This window comes from Eubalaena glacialis, chromosome 3 (assembly GCF_028564815.1).
Source record: "Eubalaena glacialis isolate mEubGla1 chromosome 3, mEubGla1.1.hap2.+ XY, whole genome shotgun sequence".
NCBI classification, from domain to species: Eukaryota; Metazoa; Chordata; class Mammalia; order Artiodactyla; family Balaenidae; genus Eubalaena; species Eubalaena glacialis.
In genome coordinates, this window is record NC_083718.1 from 97,304,114 (window position 1) to 97,321,182 (window position 17,069).

A 17,069-nucleotide genomic window follows, 5' to 3' on the forward strand; every position below is an offset into this window, starting at 1 on the left:
GTCACATGGCTCAGAAGAAAAGGGAGAAAAAAAGAAAGCAAGAACTAAATAAAATAAAGTTATTGAAATAAAATTTTAAAATAATTATTAAAAATAAAAAAATTAAAAAGTAATAAAAAAAGAAAAAAAAGAAAGAAAAAAAGAAAGAAGAGAGCAATCAAACCAAAAAACAAATCCATCAATGACAACAAGCACTAAAAACTATACTAAAAAAAAAACAAAAAAAACAAAACAGACAGACAGAACCCTAGGACAAATGGTAAAAGCAAAGTTATACAGACAAAATCACAGAAAGAAGTATACACATACATACTCACAAAATGAGAAAAAGGAAAAATATATATATATTGTTGCTCCCAAAGTCCACTGCCTCAATTTTGGGATGATTCATTGTTTATTCAGGTATTCCAGTGACGCAGGGTACATCAAGTTGATGGTGGAGATTTAATCTGCTGCTCCTGAGGCTGCTGGGAGAGATCTCCCTTTCTCTTCTTTGTTCGCACAGCTCCTGGTTTCAGCTTTAGATTTGGCCCTGCCTCTGCATGTAGGTCACCTGAGGGTGTCTCTTCTTCACTCAGACAGGACAGGATTAAAGTAGCAGCTGATTAGGGGGCTCTGGCTCACTCAGGCAGGGGAGGGGAAGGGATACGGAATGTGGGGCGAGCCTGCAGGGGCAGAGGCTGGTGTGATGTTGCAACAGCCTGAGGCACCGTGTGTTCTCCCGGGGAATTTGTCCCTACATCATGGGACCCTGGCAGTGGCGGGCTGCACAGGCTTCTGTGAGGGGAGGTGTGGATAGTGACCTGTGCTTGCACACAGGCTTCTTGGTGGCTGCAGTAGCAGCCTTAGCATTTCATACCCATCTCTGGTGTCCACACTGATAGCCGTGGCTCGTGCCTGTCTCTGGAGCTCATTTAAGCAATGCTCTGAATCCCCTCTCCTCTCGCACCCCGAAACAATGGTCTCTTGCCTCTTAGGCAGGTCCAGACTTTTTCCTGGACACCCTGCTGGCTAGTTGTGGTACACTAACCCCCTTCAGGCTGTGTTCACGCAACCAACCCCAGTCCTCTCTCTGGGATCCGACCTCAGAAGCCCGAGACTCAGCTCTCATCCCCCACCTGCCACAGTGGGTGAGCAAACAAGCCTCTCAGGCTAGTGAGTGCTGGTCGCCCCGATCCTCTGTGCGGGAATCTTTCCACTTTGCCCTCTGCACCACTGTTGCTGCATTCTCCTCCGTGGCTCCGAAGCTTCCCTCTCACCACCACTGCCCCACCCCCCCACCCCAGTCTCCACCAGTGAAGGGGCTTCCTCGTGTGTAGAAACTTTTCCTCCTTCACAGCTCCCTCCCTGTGGTGCAGGTCCTGTCTCTATTCTTTTGTCTCTGTTTTTCCTTTTTTTCTTTTGCCCTACCCAGGTACGTGGGGAGTTTCTTGCCTTTTGGGAAGTGTGAGGTCTTCTGCCAGTGTTCAGTAGATGTTCTGTAGAAGTTGTTCCACATGTAGATGTATTTCTGGTGTATTTGTGGGAAGGAAGGCTGTCTCCACGTCTCACTCCTCTGCCATCTTGAAGGTCTCTCTTGATCATTGTGGTTTTGATTTGAATTTCCCTGATGATTACTGATGTTAGGCAATTTTTTCATGTACCTGTTGTATTTGTATTTCTTCTTGGGAAAAAATGTCTGTTCAGGTCATTTGCCCCCTCTTTAATTTTTTTTTCTGAGTTGTATGAGTTCCTTGCATATTTTGGAGATGAGCCTATTTTCTAATATGTGGTTTACAAATATTTTCTCCCATTCCATAGGTTGCCTTTCTCTTTTTTGATGGTTTCCCTTGCTGAGAAGAAGCTTTTTAGTTTGATGTAGCACTACTTGTTTATTTTTGCTTTTGTTTGTTCTTTTTGTGTCAAATCCAAAAAGAATAATTATCAAAGCCAATGTCAAGGAGCTTACAGTCTTTGTTTTCATCTAAGAGTTTTATGGTTTCAGATCTTATGTTCAACTCTTGAATCCATTTTTAGTTCAATTTTTTGTATGGTGTAAGCCAGGGGTCAAATTCTTCTCTTTTGCATGTAGCTGACCAGTTTTCTCAACACAATTTATTGAAGAGACTGTTGTTTCTCCTTTGCATATTTTTGGCTCCTTTGTTGTAAGTTAATTGACCACATATCCATAGGTTTATTTCTGGGCTCTCTATTCTGGTCCATTGGTCTATATGTATTTTTTATGCCAAAATCATTCTGTTTTGATGACCATGCTTTGTAAAATAGTTTTTTTTTAATATTTATTTATTTTTATTTTGCCTGCACTTGGTCTTAGTTGTGATGTGCGAGATATTTGTTGTGGCATGTGGACCCCTTAGGTGCAGCATGCAAACTCTTAACTGCAGCATGCATGTGGGATCTAGTTCCCCAACCAGGGATTGAACCTGAGCCTGCTGCATTGGGAGTGTGGAGTCTTACCCACTGGAACACCAGGGAAGTCCCTGTAAAATAGTTTGAAATCAGGAAATGTGATGCCTCCAGCTTTGTTCTTCTTTCTCAAGATTGCTTTGGCTATTTGGGGTATTTTGTGGTTCTATATAAATTTTAGGGTTGTTTTTCTTATTTATGAGAAAAATGTCATTGGAATTTATAGGGACTATGTTGAATTTGTAGATTGCTTTGGGCAATATGGACTTTTTCTTTTTTTTTTTTTTGGCTACGTTGGGTCTTTGTTGCTGTGTACGGGCTTTCTCTAGTTGTGGTGAGTGGGGGCTACTCTTCGTTGTGGTGCGCGGGCTTCTCATTGTGGTGGCTTCTTTTGTTGTTGAGCATGGACTCTAAGGTGTGCAGGCTTCAGTAGTTGTGGCAGGTGGGCTCTAGAGAGCAGGCTCAGTAGTTGTTGTGCATGGGCTTAGTTGTTCCACAGCAGGTGAGATCTTCCAGACCATGGCTCGAACCCCCATCCCCTGCATTGGCAGGTGGATTCTTAACCACTGCACCACCAGGGAAGTCCCCAGTATGGACATTTAACGATATTCTTCCAATCCATGAACAAGAACATCTTTCCATTACTTTGGGTTTTCTTCAGTTTCTTTTAGCTTTCAGTATATAGAACTTAGGACTCCTTGGCTAAATATATTTCTAAGTATTTTATTCTTTCTGATGCTATGGTAAATAGGATTGTTCTCAGTTTCTCTTTCTGATAGTTCAATGTTGGTGTATAGAAACAATTTACTTTTTTATATTAATTTTTATCCCACAACTTTACTGAACTCGTTTATTAGTTCTAACATGTTTTTGGTGGGGTTTTCAGAGTTTTCTATACATAATATTATGTCATCTGCAGATAGAAATAATTTTATGTGCTCCTTTCTTATTTAGATGTCCTTTATTTCTTTTTCTTGCCTGATTGCTCTGGCTAGGAATTTCACTACTATGTTGAGTAAAAGTAGCAAGAGTGGGCATCCTTGTCTTGTTCCTGATCTTAGAGGAAACGAATTCAACATTTCACTGTTGAGTATGATGTTAGCTGTGGGCTTGTAATATATGGACTTTATTACTTTGTGATACATTCCCCTATAGTCAATTCGTTAAGAGTTTTATCATGAAATGTTGCTGAATTTCGTCAAATGCTTTTTCTGCATCTGTTAAGATGATCATATAATTTTTATTTTTCAGTTTGTTAATGTGGTATATCACATTGATTTATTTGCAGATGTTAAATCATCCTTGTTTCCCTGGAATAAATCCCACTTGGTTATGGTGTATGATCTTTTTAATGTAGTGTTGAATTTGATTTGTTAATATTTTGTTGAGGATATTTGCATTGACGTTTGTCAGGGATTTTGGACTATAATTCTCTTTTCTTGTAGTGTCCTTGTCTAGCTTAGGTATCAGGGTAATGATGACCTCATAAAAAGAGTTTGGAAGTGTCCCTCCCTCTTTTATTTTTTGGAAAAGTTTGAGAAGGATGTACATTAGTTCTTCAAATGTTTGGTAGGGTTTATCAGTGAAGGCTTCTGATTATAAACTTTTCTTTCTTGGGAGGTTTTTGATTACTGCCTCAAGCTCTTTACTAGTAATTGGACTGCTCAGATTTTCAAATTCTTCATGATTCAATCTTTGAAGGTTTTATGTTTCTAGGAATTTATCGCTTTCTTCTAGATTGTTCAATAAACAAGCATATACTTGTTTTTATGATTCTTTGTATTTCTGTGGTCTCAGTTGTAATGACTCTTCTTCCATTTCCAATTTTATTTATTTGAATCCTTTCTCTTTTTTTCTTGGCAAATATAACTAAAGGTTTGTATATTTTCTTTTTCTTTTAAAAAAAACAGCTCTTGGTTTCATTGATTTTTTTTCTATTTTCTTTTTAGTCTCTATTTATTTCCACTCTGATCTTTTATTTCCTTCCTTCTACTAACTTGGGGTTTAGTTTCTTCTTATTATTCTAGTTCCTCGAGGTTTACAGTTAGTTATATCAGATCATCCTTTTTTATTAATGTAGGCATTTATCGCTCTAAACTTTCCCCTTAGAACTGCTTTTGCACCATCCCATAAGTTTTGGTATGTTGTGTTTCCATTTTTATTTGTCTCAAGTCTTTTTTAAAATTTTTATTTCGATTTCTTCTTTGACCCTTGGTTGTTCAGGAGCATGTTGTTTATTCTCCACATATTTGTGAATTTTCTAGTTTTCTTTTTGTATTTGATTTCTAATTTCATACCATTGTGGTAGGAACAGATGCTGGATATAATATCAATATTCTTAAATTTATTAAGACTTTTGTGGCCTAAATTATGATCTGTCTTGGAGAATGTTTCATGTGAGCTTGAGAAAAATGTGTATTGTACTACTGTTGGATGGAATGTTCTTTAAGTGTCTGATATGACCATCTGATCTAATGTGTAGTTAAAATTGAATATTTCTGTATGGATTTTCTGTCAGGATGATCTATCCATTCTTGAACTGTGGTATTTAAGTTCTCTACTATTATTGTATTGCTGTCAATTTATCTCTTCAGATCTGTTAATATTTTCTTTATATATTTAGGTGCTTCTATATTTGGTTCAGAAATATTTACTACTTTTATATACCCTTTGGTGAATTGATCCCTTTTTCATTATAGAAAAACCTTCTGTGTCTCCTGTTACAGTCATTAGCTTAAAGCGTATTTTGTCTGATATAAGTATAGCTACCCCTGATTTCTTTTGATTTCCATTTGCATCGAATATCTTTCTTCCATCCCTTCACTTTCAGTTATGTGTGCCCTTAAAGCTGAGGTACATCTCTGGTACACAGCATATAGTTGGGTCTTGGTTTTTGTTTTTTGGGTTTTTTGAATCCATGTAGTCACTCTGTGTGTTTTGATTGGAAAATTTAGTCCATTTACATTTAAAGTAATTATTGATAGGCGTGGACTTACTATTACCATTTTTTTGTAGTGGTATTGTTTGATTCCTTTCTCTTTATCTTCTGTGTCTCTACTATTAGTTTTAACTTTGTGGTTATTTTGAGACATATAAAATATATTATATTTATAACAGTCTCTTTTAAGCTGATCACTTGTCTTTGAATGCATACAAATGCTCTACATTTTTACACTCCCTCTCTCCACACTTGGTTTTGATATCACTAATTTATATCTTTTTACAATGTGTATCCATTAACAAATTGATGTAATTATAGCTGTTTTTAATACTGTTGTTTTATACTTTCATATTTTTTTCTGTTATTAATTAGAGCCCTTTTGTTTCAACTTGGAGGTGTTCTTTAACATTTCTTTTTAGGTCAGTCTAACGGTAATTAATTTTATAAGCTTTTGCTTGTCTGGAAAACTCTATCTTTCCTTCAGTTCTAAAGGCACACCTTGCCAGGTAGTGTATTCTTGGTTGGCAGGCAGATTTTTGTTCAACACTTTGAATACATCTTCCTGCCTGCAAAGTTTCTGCTTAAATATTTGCTGAAAGTTTATGGGGGTTCCCCTGTAAATTATAAGTTGCTTTTCTCTGGTTGTTTAAGATTCTCTCCTTGTTTTTAACTTTTGACAAGTTAATTATAATGTTTCTTGGTATGGTTCTTTGGGTTTATTTATTTGGGTCCCTCTCTGGGATTCCTGAACCTGGATATCTTTATCTTTCTCCAGGTTAGGGCAATTTTCAGCCATTATTTTTTGAAAATAAGCTTTCTGCTCCCTTTCTCTCTCTTGTCTCCTTGTGGGACCTCTATAATGCATATATTGGTTGGCTTGATGATGTCTTCTATCATCATCAGGCTATATTCACTTTTTTTCATTCTTTTTTATTTACTCATCTGATTGGATGAATTCCACTGCCTTAGAATTCTTTCTTCTACTTGGTCTAGTCTGCTATTGAACCCTTCTAGTGAAATTTTCAGTTTAGTTATATTTTTCATCTCTATGGTTGCTTTTTGGTACTTTGTAATATTTTCTATCTCTTCATTAAAATTCTCCCTTTGTTCTTGCATTACTCTTCTGATATCACTGAGCATCTTTATGACTATTATTTTGAACTCTCTATTAGGTAAGTCACTTATCTCCAATTCATTAAGATCTGTTTCTGGAGATTTATCTTGCTTTTTTGTTTGGTACTTACTCCTCTGTTTCTTCATCTTCCTTGACTGTGTTGGTTTCTGTGCATTAGATAAAACAACCACCTCTCCCCATCTTGATAGAGTGGTCTTTTATAGGAGATTGAACCTCATTGATGGTTTGGCCTGAGCTCCTAGCTGTCTTTCAAACTTCTGTGACTGTCCAAGACTCCTTCTTCATTCTCAGTGGCTCCCAGTAGTTTAGGGTATGCCAAGACATCTCAGTGTCCCAAAAGGGAGGATTTCAATCAGCACCTATATGCAGGTTGATTAGAACCTGGATCCTCAGGTAGCAGCTGGGAAAGTATGCATTTAAGCTCCTCCAAGGGAGAAACTGGGAGATGGTCACTTTGCCTGTTCCTTCTGTACTGATCCTTGGTGTATAGCCATGGAGAAGGGGATGCTCCTACACCTGTTAAGAAAGTGTTTCTATATTTGTTACAGTCCTGTGAGACTCATGAATGCAAGCACTACTGGCTATAGAGCCAAGTGAGCCAGTGACATGGGACCTGCAAATCCTGGGGCACTATACATGTGTACAAGCTCCTTTCAGGAAGACACTGTCAACTTAATCTTGTTATTGGATCAGGGTGTACATAAGCTTTCTTGGTCTCTGGGGAAGATGGCCGTCAGTCCCTAGTGCCTGCTAAATTAGAAGTCTGGCCTCCAGACAGTAGTTTTTAAAGTATGCAAATAAATCTCTTTCAGGGAAAGACTTGGAGATGTATGATTTTGCCTCCTCCGTTTGCACTAAGCCTTGGGGGATAGCCTGTTAAGAATTGTTTCTTTATATGCTGTATGAGTCCTGTGGGACTTTTGAAGGAAGTCTCTTTGGTTATCAGAGCCAGGCAATCTGGAGACATACCCCTTTTGTGGAAGCTCTAAAAACTGGGTTGCACACATGAGTACAATTTCCTTCCAGTCAGATACTAATAATTTGGAATGGGCTGAAGGGAGAAAGTAGGATGGGTGTCTGCCATCTTCCCTGGTCTTTGGGGAGAATTGCAGCCAGTTCCTAGTACCTGCAAAACTGGAAGGCTGGCCCTCAGATAGTAGATTTCAAAGTATTCCGATAACCTTCTTTCAAGGAAATACTAGGAGATGCGTGATTTTACCTGCTTCCTCTGTGCTGAGCCCTGGAGGGAGAGGCATGGTGAGTTCTCATGCACCCATTAGGAATTGCTTTTTTTTGTTTGCCATTGTGTCGTGGGTCTCTTGGACACAAGCCCCACTGGGTTTCAGAGCTAGGTGTTTTGGGAACCTGTCCCACTGATGGGAGTCTCAAAAGTTGGGGTCCAAGCTTTTGTGGGGTCCAAACTCTTCACTCTTTGAGAAGAATCTGGGAGTTGGGTGTTCCCTCCCAACTGTATGGCACTGTGCTAAAGGTGGGGTTTATGGTGTAAGAGAATGTCTCAGTCTTTCCTACCCATTTCAGTGTCAGTATTTTCTCATTCGTCTGTTGTGTAGAAATCACTCAGCTAGTTTCTGGATCTCTTTCAGAGGGAATTTCTATGTGTGTAACTGTACATTCATTGCATCCGTGGGAGGAGGGAAACTCAGGAGCATCCTATATCACCATCTTGTTGACTCCCAATCTAGAATTTCTTTTAATGAGGTTTTTCTGGTGATAAATGCCTGTATTATTTTTGCCTCAAATTGTCTTTATTTCACTTTCATTTTTTAGATTGCAAACTTCATTTTTTAGAGCAGTTTTAGATTCACAGAAAAATTTAGCAGAAAGTACAGAGTTTCCATATACCTCATGTCCCCATACATACACATCCTCCCCCCATTGTCGGCATCCTTCTCCACAGTTGTACATTTGTTAAACTTGATGCACCTACATTGACAAATCATGATCATCCAAAGCCCATAATTTACATAAGTGTTCACTTTGGTGAACATTCTATGGGTTTTGGCAAATGTATAATGACATGTATCAACCATTATAGTATCATACATAATGGTTTCACTGCCCTAAAAATACTCTTTACTCTGCCTATTCATCCTCCTTCCCCCCAACCCTTGGTGATCACTAATCTTTTTTACTGTCTCCATAGATTTTCCTTCTCCAGAATGTCATATAGTTGGAATCATACAATATGTAGCTTTCAGATTGGCTTCTTTCACTTTGTAATATGCATATAAGATTCCTCCGTGTCTTTTCATGACTTGATAGCTAATTTCTTTTTAGCACTGAATAACATTCTAATTTCTTTTTAGCACTGAATAATATTCTATTGCCTGGATGTACCACAGTGTGTTTATCCATTCACCTACTGAAGGACATCTTGCTTGCTTCCAAGTTTTTGCAATTATGAATAAAATTGCTATAAACCTGTGCACAGGTTTTTTTGTGGGCATAAATTTCAACTCCATTAACCCCGTTAGCCAGGGTGTCTGAGTGACTTCAGTGAGAAGTGGCCCTCTCCCAACAATAAATATGTAACACAAGCAAGAAATAAATCTGTGTTGTTTTCTGCTATTGTAGAATTATCTAGCTTATTCTAATAGATGATGCTCTTATTATCTGTTTAATGTCATTGCGGCATCTGTAATGATGTCCCCCATTCCATTCCTGGTATTTGCTTTTTCTCTCTGGTTTTCTCTCTCTCTCTCTCTCTCTCTCTCTCTCTCTCTCTCTCCCCACCCCCACCTCTCTTTCTCCTTTCTCCCCACCCCACCCCTAAGTCTCACCTCCAGAAGTTTGTCTTTTCAAAGAACATACTTTGGACTTTGCTTATGCTTGTTTTTTATTTTTTAACTTCTGCTCCTTTGTTTAATTTTCTTCCTTCTGCTTTAAAAAAATGTTTACGTTTAATTATTTTGCTTCTCTTTTTCTAACTTCTTGAGATGTTAGCTCATTAATTCTCATCTTTTCTTTTTTTCTAATATATGCATTTAAGGCTGTAAATTCTCTCCAAATTGCAGTGTCTTCCCATAGATCATGATATATAGTATTAGTGTTATCATTCAGTTCAAAATATATTCTAATTTATATTAGAAATTTTATATTTAATTTATATTTCTTCTCTGTTCCATGGGTTTCAGGAAGTGTACTTCTTAAATTCTAAATGAATGGAAGTGCTTTTTTGTCTTTCTTTAGTAGATTTCCAGTCTAAATGGATTATGAGCAAAGGACATATCCTATATATTTTCATTCCTTTGAAATTTTAGATATTTCTCTTGTAAACAATATATAGTTTAATGTTAAAAAATTCAGTATGATAATTTGTCCTTTGACTAGTTAATATCATTTATATACATTCAATTTAATTACTTATAAATTAGGGTTTCTTTCTACCCTCTTATTTTGTTCTTTACATTTATCATATATGTTCACTCTGTTTTATTTTTTTTTCTTGACTTTGCTTTAATTGACTAAATATTATTTTATCATTATTATATTCTCTTGGAAGTTTTAAAATGTTATTTCTCCTCTTATGGTGCCTACCCTAGAAATTATAACATGCACACTTTACTTTTCAAAGTCTGAATTTAAAAAATATTTATCTACCTCCTAGATATACAATGAACATTTTAACTCCATTTATCCTCTTCTTGACTTGTTGTTGTCTAGTGTTTTAAATCTATCTCTTTTTCCACCCCAACAATACATTATTATAATTATTCTACAGAATCAATGATCATTTACATTTACCCACATATTTACTACTATTTTTCTCTCCTTGATTCTATTTGTATTTCAGATCTTCCATCTAGGATCACTTTCTTTATGCCTGAAATTTATCCTTTAGAATTTTCTTTAGTGAACATTTGCTGATGCCAAATTCTCTTGACTGTTATTTCTCTAAGAATATTCTTATTTCAAACTCAGCACTTTGAAGTCCACTGTCTTCGGAGAGATTTACTACTGATCAATGGTCAATCTGTCATTTCTTCAGAAATAATCTTTCTTTGGCTACTGTCAAGATTTTTCTGTCTTTGGTTTTCTTCAGTTTTCATATGATAGTCATGACTGTGGATTTATTTTTACTTATCCTTGAAATTAAATGGACGTTTTCAATCTATACATTGGAGCCTTTCATCAATTCTTAGATATATTCTCTTCAAATATTTCCTTTGGCTCATTTCTCTCTATTCATTCCAGGACTAAAATCAAATGAACTCAAACTGTATTTTATGTATCTCTTGTCCTCTGTACATTTTCTACATTTATATATATCTATGCTGCATTCTCAATATATTTTTCTCTTCTATCTTCCTGGTCACAAATTCTGTCTTTTGTTTGTATTCAATCTGTTACCACATACATCTATTGAGGTTTTTAATTTCAGTTATTGCTTTTTTCATTTCCAGATGTTATTTGGTTCTTTTTAAAGTCTGTGATTTTTTCATAGTTTTTTATTTCTGGTAGAAATTTTAACATTTGTGACTTTTTTAAACATCTTTATTGGAGTATGATTGCTTTACAATGGTGTGCCAGCCTCTGCCCTATAACAAAGTGAATCAGCTACACACGTACATATGTTCCCATATCTCCTCCCTCTTGCATCTCCCTCCCTCCCACCCTCCCTATCCCACCCCTCCAGATGGTCACAAAGCACCGAGCTAATCTTCCTGTGCTATGCGGTTGCTTCCCACTAGCTATCCATTCCACGTTTGGTAGTGAATATATGTCCATGCCACTCTCCCACTTTGTCACAGCTTACCCTTCCCCCTCCCCATATCCTCAAGTCCATTCTCTAGTAGGTCTGTGTCTTTATTCCCATCTTGCCACTAAGTTCTTCATGACCATTTTTTTTCTTTAGATTCCATATATATGTGTTAGCATACTGTATTTGTTTTTCTCTTTCTGACTTACTTTCCTCTGTATGACAGACTCTAACTCCATCCACCTCACTACAAATAACTCCATTTCGTTTCTTTTTATGGTTGAGTAATATTCCATTGTATATATGTGCCACATCTTCTTTATCCATTCATCCGATAATGGACACTTAGGTTGCTTCCATGTCCTGGCTATTGTAAATAGAGCTGCAATGAACATTTTGGTACATGACTTTTTTTGAATTATGGTTTTCTCAGGGTATATGCCCAGTAGTGGGAGTGCTGGGTCGTATGGTAGTTCTATTTTTAGTTTTATAAGAAACCCCCATACTGTTCTCCATAGTGGCTGTATCAATTTACATTCCCACCAACAGTGCAAGAGGGTTCCCTTTTCTCCACACCCTCTCCAGCATTTATTGTTTGTAGATTTTTTGTTGATAGCCATTCTGACTGGTGTGAGATGATACCTCATTGTAGTTTTGATTTCCATTTCTCTAATGATTAATGATGTTCAGCATTCTTTCATGTGTTTGTTGGCAATCTGTGTATCTTCTTTGGAGAATGTCTATTTAGGTCTTCTGCCCATTTTTGGATTGGGTTGTTTGTTTTTTTGTTATTGAGCTGCATGAGCTGCTTGTAAATTTAGGAGATTAATCCTTGGTCAGTTGCTTCATTTGCAAATATTTTCTCCCATTCTGAGGGTTGTCTTTTGGTCTTGTTTCCTTTGTTGTGCAAAAGCTTTTAAGTTTCATTAGGTTCCATTTGTTTATTTTTGTTTTTATTTCCATTTCTCTAGGAGCTGGGTCAAAAAGGATCTTGCTGTGATTTATGTCATAGAGTGTTCTGCATATGGTTTCCTCTAAGAGTTTGATAGTGTCTGGCCTTACGTTTAGATCTTTAATCCATTTTGAGTTTATTTTTGTGTATGGTGTTAGGGAGTGTTCTAATTTCATTCTTTTACATGTAGCTGTCCAGTTTTCCCAGCACCACTTATTGAAGAGGCTGTCTTTTTTCCACTGTATATGCTTGCCTCCTTTATCAAAGATAAGGTGACCGTGTGTGTGTGTGGGTTTATCTCTGGGCTTTCTATCCTGTTCCATTGATCTATATTTCTGTTTTTGTGCCAGTACCATACTGTCTTGATTACTGTAGCTTTGTACTCCCCAACTCATTCTACGAGGCCACCATCACCCTGATACCAAAACCAGACAAAGATGTCACAAAGAAAGAAAACTACAGGCCAGTATCACTGATGAACATAGATGCAAAAATCCTCAACAAAATACTAGCAAGCAGAATCCCACAGCACATTAAAAGGATCATACACCATGATCAAGTGGGGTTTATTCCAGGAATGCAAGGATTCTTCAATATACGCAAATCAATCAACGTGATACACCATATTAACAAATTGAATGACAAAAACCATATGATCATCTCAATAGATGCAGAGAAAGCTTTTGACAAAATTCAACACCCATTTATGATAAAAGCCCTTCAGAAAGTAGGCATAGAGGGAAATTTCCTCAACATAATAAAGGCCATATATGACAAACCCACAGCCAACATCATCCTCAATAGTGAAAAACTGAAACCATTTTCACTAAGATCAGGAACAAGACAAGGTTGCCCACTCTCACCACTATTATTCAACATAGTTTGGGAAGTTTAGCCACAGCAATCAGAGAAGAAAAAGAAATAAAAGGAATCCAAATCGGAAAAGAAGAAGTAAAGCTGTCACTGTTTGCTGATGACATGATACTATACATAGAGAATCCTAAAGATGCTGCCAGAAAACTACTAGAACTAATCAATGAATTTGGTAAAGTAGCAGGATACAAAATTAATGCACAGAAATCTCTTGCATTCCTATACACTAATGATGAAAAATCTGAAAGTGAAATTAAGAAAACACTCCCATTCACCACTGCAAGAAAAAGAATAAAATATCTAGGAATAAACCTACCTAAGGAGACAAAAGACCTGTATGCAGAAAATTATAAGACACTGATGAAAGAAATTAAAGATGATACAGATAGATGGAGAGATATACCATGTTCTTGGATTGGAAGAATCAACATTGTGAAAATGACTCTACTACCCAAAGCAATCTACAGATTCGACGTAATCCCTATCAAACTACCACTGGCATTTTTCACAGAACTAGAACAAAAAATTTCACAATTTGTATGGAAACACAAAAGACCCCGAATAGCCAAAGCAATCTTGAGAACGAAAAATGGAGCTGGAGGAATCAGGCTCCCTGACTTCAGATTTACTTTTACAACACGGTAAACACAGTTGATTTAAAACATGTGTCTGAAAATTTCAACATCTGAACTCTGTCTCTGCTGACTCTGGTTTATGTTGGTTCTTGCTCATGTTATATTGTTGCTCTCTTTTTTGGCTCAGAAACTTTGATTGCTTGCTAGCCATTGTCCTTGAAAAATTATTTTGGGACATTTCCTGAGGCATAAGATGGATTTTCCCTCCTCAATATAGGTTTTTGATTTACCTCTCTTAGGTCTCTGGGCATGTTTAGTTGGGACAACTTCAAACCAAATTTAAGTTCTGCGAGTCATTAGTCCACCTAGACCTTGCTTACTTAGTGTGCAACAACATGAGAGACTTGATCTGCTGTTATAACCACACAAGTATGTTTCTTTTTGCTTTTCCTGTTCTTTTTCCTTTCCTACTTGGTTCAAAACCACAGCAGTCCATTCCACAATTAATCAGAGTTTGAAGGAAATATAGTGGGTCAACCTCTGGTTTGCTATGACTGAGGGTGTGGTTCAATATAAAGATCTCCCACAAGACTTTTTCCCCACCCCCAAAAAATCAAAATACAAGTACTTGTGGCATTAGTTCATACCTTTGGACATAGGCAACTTTGGTGTTCTAATATTATACTTCTGTTTGCCCATTACTAGAACCACAACTTCTATAGCTTTTTAAAAATTCTTTTCTTTATTTTTACTGGGCATCATCATGCTATGTCTAGGTTTGAGTTTCTATTTTCCCTCATGAAAATAATTCATTGGACTTCTTATTTATTAATTGTATTTTTCATCATTTCTGGAATATTCTCAGCTGTTATCACTTCAAGTATTGTGTCTACCATGCTTTGTATCTCCTCTCTCTGGAATTCCAGTTACACTTACATTAGACTCTCTAACTCAGTCCTCATCATTTCTTAACTTTTATATTTTTCACTCTTTCTGTGTGATACTGTGTTCATTTGCTAGAGCTGCTGGAACAAACTACCATGAATTTGGTGCCTTCAAACCACATAAATTTATTTTCTCATGGTTCTGAAGGCCAGAAGTCCAAAATCAAGGTGTCTTCAGGGTTTGTTCCTTCTGGATGCTCTAGGGAAGAATCTGTTCCATGTCACTCTCTTATTTCTTGTGGTTGTTGGCAATTCTTGGTGTTCCTTGGCTTGTAGACCCATCACTCCATTCCCTGCCTCTGACTTTACATGGTCTTTCCTTATGGGTCTTCTCATCTATATCTGTGTTTCAAATCTTCCTCTCCTTTCTCTTATAGAGACAACAGATATTGGATTTAGAGCCCACCCTAAAATTAGGATGAACTCATCTCAAGATTGTTAACTTAATCACATCTGCAAAAACCCTATTTCTGAATAAGGTCATATTCATAGGTGTCAAGGATTTTTTTTTTTAAGATTTATTTATTATTTATTTATTTATTTTTGGCTGCGTTGGGTCTTAGTTGCAGTGCGCGGGATCTTCATTGAGGCATGCAGGATCTTTCATTGCAGCACATGGGCTTCTCTCTAGTTGTGGCATGTGGGTTTTCTCTTCTCTAGTTGTGGCGCGCAGGCTCCAGGGTGCATGGGCTCTGTGGTGGTGCACGGGTTCCAGAGCATGTGGGCTCTGTAGTTTGTGGCACACAGGCTCTCTAGTTGAGGTGTGCAAGCTCAGTGGTCGTGGCACGCGGGCTTAGTTGCCTCATGGCATGTGGGATCTTAGTTCCCTGACCAGGGATTGACCCCATGTCCCCTGCATTTTAAGGCAGATTCTTTACCACTGGACCACCAGGGAAGTCCCAGTGCCAAGGATTTGAACATATCTTTTTTGGGGACACAATTCAACACACTGCAGCTACATTCTGATTAATCTACTCATATAAATCTTCCTGTTTATTAATCTATCTTTAGTTGAATCAAATCTACTGTTAAATGTATTCATTTATGTTTTTAAAATTTCAATTATTAAATTTTCATTATTCAAAATGCTTAGTCTTTTAGATTCTTCTCTGCACATTTTTAAAAACTGTCCTTAATTTTTGTGAATATATAAAAACATGACTATCTATATTTTGTGTCAAGTTACTGCAATATCTGAAGTTTCATGCATCCTTTCCCATTTTGTTGTTTCTCTTGGTTAAGAGTGCCTTGTTTTCTCATGTGTTTAGTGAATTTTGTCTGTGAGTAGTTCAATTTCATTGAAAATTTGCTTTTTAAGATTCATGGAGACCTGGTATTATGTGGGTTCCTTCAGAAAGTGTGTGCATTTTGTTTCTGCCAGAGCTAAGGATAACATTTTATTTGGAACTACATTAAATTTTTAGTTTGAGAGTTTAAGAATGATTCAGACACTATAAGTTTGCACCTTAAGTGCAAATTTAATCTCACACCTTAAGCCAGATTATGAATTCAGTTTTTTAGGGCTGTTGCCTTCCTCTGCTAAACTGCCAAGTTTCAGACAGATTTTCATGTAATCTTTGGTGAAAGTGAGCAGTATTTCTAGTTCTCTCTTACACTAAGGTGAAACCCTTCGGGGTCTTTGACTTAAAGGGGGAAAGATCTCTTCTTATACTTCCTATTTTGAGCAGATCACAAAATTTTCCTCCTGTACTCCATGTGCCATGAGACTATGAAAACTGATACCCAAGTTCACCTAGTTTGGCAAAGGCCCTCAAATTCATTTTACCTCTCTGGTTCACACCATCACTATATCCCTGGATTGAGAATTTCTTACTTTATTTACAGCTCAAAAGTGCTTTTTTTTTTTTAAATATGGAACGCTTCACAAATTTGTGTATTATCCTTGTGCAGGGGCCATGCTAATCTTCTCTGTATTATTCCAATTTTAGCATATGTGCTGCTGAAGCAAGCATTCAACAGTGCTCTTAATAAAACATTTTAAAGTTTTTATCTAGCATCTTAGTTATTTAAAATAGGAAGTTTAGTCTAGTAATATTGTCTGTTGTCTTATCAGAAACAGAAATCCTCTTTTTCTTTTTGAATCAATTTGGATGATTTCTATTATTTTAGAAAATTATCTCCACCACCTACATTTAAAAAATTGATTGGCCTAATTTTTTTTACCATATTCTCTCAAGGGCTGTAAAATTTTAACTATATCTGTGGTTATGGTCCAATTTTTATTTATAGTTAATTTGTACATTTCCCCTCTCTTTTTCTTTTTTTAAACTAATTAATTAATTTATTTTTGGTGTGTTGTGTCTTAGTTTCTGTGCGAGGGCTTTCTCTAGTTGCGGCAAGCGGGGGCCACTCTTCATCGCGGTGCGCAGGCCTCTCACTGTCGCGGCCTCTCCCGTTGTGGAGCACAGGCTCCAGATGTGCAGGCTCAGTAGTTGTGGCGCACAGGCTTAGTTGCTCCGCGGCATGTGGGATCTTCCCAGACCAGGGCTCGAACCCGTGTCC

General features: G+C 37.1%; 1 non-coding gene across 1 annotated transcript; it reads right to left on the reverse strand.

Annotated features, from left to right (window-relative positions):
* Positions 1-16,412: 16,412 nt before the first annotated feature.
* LOC133089206 (U6 spliceosomal RNA) lies at positions 16,413-16,515 on the reverse strand. The gene has a single exon (XR_009700592.1). It is a non-coding gene; the product is annotated as a U6 spliceosomal RNA (small nuclear RNA).
* Between the last annotated feature and the right edge of the window lie 554 nt (positions 16,516-17,069).